This window comes from Schistosoma mansoni (assembly GCF_000237925.1).
Source record: "Schistosoma mansoni, WGS project CABG00000000 data, chromosome 3 unplaced supercontig 0233, strain Puerto Rico, whole genome shotgun sequence".
In the NCBI taxonomy this organism is placed as follows: domain Eukaryota; kingdom Metazoa; phylum Platyhelminthes; class Trematoda; order Strigeidida; family Schistosomatidae; genus Schistosoma; species Schistosoma mansoni.
Window position 1 is genome coordinate 144,361 of NW_017386015.1, and position 2,253 is coordinate 146,613.

Below are 2,253 nucleotides of genomic sequence, written 5' to 3' on the forward strand. Positions count from 1 at the left end.
CTCGAGACTGACCAGTTGCAGTCCTAACACATCGATGGGAAGATTCAAACAAACAATACTAAGTGAATTTAAACTTCACACCATTACACAAGCAAGTGGCTATCAGGACTCAGTGGCCGAGTGGATAACGAGATGGCGTTTTAAGCGAGGGTACTGGGTTCGAGTCCCAGAATGAACATCAACTCTGAGATGCAGGTACATCCAGCTGACGAGTCCCAAATAGGACGAAACGCGCGTCAAACTGGATTCCACTGCTAGCCACTATCCATCTCTGCTTAAGTACATTATATTTCTATACATCATTAACTACACTTCTATTTAATATTAATATTTATCAAACTGAAATATTACTTGAAGTCGTTGTGAATCAATTCTAACATGTTGTTGTTGTGATCAACAATCTATAATGAATACAACACGATTTCTTAGACAACGTGTTACTGAACTTTAATTGAATTTTTAAATTGGTTTGTATTATCACAAGTAAGTTATGTCATCAAAGAAGAAGCCGTTGAAATGTCAGTCATTGAATTAACTTGTCTTACATCTCTAGTTGTCATGACTTCTGTAAGAGTTACATCTTGATACTAGTTAAGAGTGAGCATATAATTAGTATTACGAGTTTAGGCATTGGTGGGAATTGTAGTAAGATAGTTATTGGCTTCAGACAATTGATGAAGTATTATGGATTGATTGAAGTTAGAAATGAACATGGATTGATGTTAACTCAGTGGTCTAAATGTTAAGCGTCTGTACTTGAGATCGAGTGTCGGGAGTTTGAATCCCTTTGGTGTGGGGTGGATGTGCACTGCTGAGAAGTGCCATACTAGAAGGAAACAGCCTTTAAAACAATGCTTCCAATTTTATAATTGTAATCTAGCTTATGTTAACTCATGAATTCAACTATAAATATTTTGTATATGTTAGTTGAGAATAAAAACTGAAACATATTGAAGGTTACATATTGAAAACCAGTTGTTCACCAATGTAGTTTGACTCATCAAACTGAACATTTCACCATTGAAACTTTTCAAATAGTGAGATTTATCAACTACTAAAGGCAGATAGAATTTATTCATCATTTAATGTTATAAGGATTCATTCAAGCGGTTGGTTGGTACATTCTTCTTAGTTTCATTTAACAATTACTCTTATAACTGGTGTCATGGGAAAAACAATTGAACAAATCCAACAGTGATCTGAATACTTGGAAACCTTCCGAAATGTTGTGAATGATAATAATTTTAATAGTTGAGATCATGATTCAATTTAAAGCTAGACCACCAAGGAAAACTTGGAGGCACTGCACAGCCATTTTCTCCCATTTTGGGATTCCTCAGCAGTGCCCATCCATGATCCCACTTCGCGGGATTCGAACCCAGGACCTATCGGTCTCCCACGTGAACGCTTAACCACTAGACCACTGAGCTGGCCGACATCCGACGGCTTTGATGTCTAACTTCAATCAATCCACGAAATTGTGCGACACATCCATCATTGTCCGCAGTGAGTTACTGTCTCACAACAAACCTGGTTGGACTCTACTGGCCACTGCTTCTCCCTAAAGCTCCGCGAAAATACCTCTTGAGTTTATCTTGATTAATATCAGAAGGGAGTTTTGTGAAGATTTGAATATTGCTTATGTTCAAGTCAGTCAATTTATTATCCTCACTGATATAAATAATCAACTTGACATTTCTCATAGAGTGTGGGGGTTTTTCTTCAAGGGAAATGTTACGTATTCTGGGTAAACTCATTGTTATAACGAATACAGAGAGGTGTGCTAGGCGTCAAGTAAACTGCTAATTTGAAGTTGAGCTCTTTTTTGATGAAGTGATATTATTCTGGGAAACTAAGAAACTACTCCGATGATAAATCAGTTTTTATCAACTGACTATCGTTTGAAATTAGGTTTACTTAGTACAAAATCTGACAGTTTTAATTTTAAATTGCATGAGGGGTCGCGATCACCATTTTGCTTCACAAAACGATGAAGGATAGTGTAAGGATGGCTTGTTGACAAACTCAAAGAAGCCTGAAGAAGTTCAGAAAGAGCCAAAGACATTCCATCCAATCGCTGTTAGAGGAACATTCTAGAATGTCGACATGTAGCTGCCCTATTGGATGAATAAGAGGGCCCTAAATTAGTTATGATTACGCATTGCTAAGGAATTTAACACTGGGATGAAACATTTTTCCAGTGAGCCTCGATCTCCACTACCACACTAATTAAGGTCAGTCTATAGAGAATGC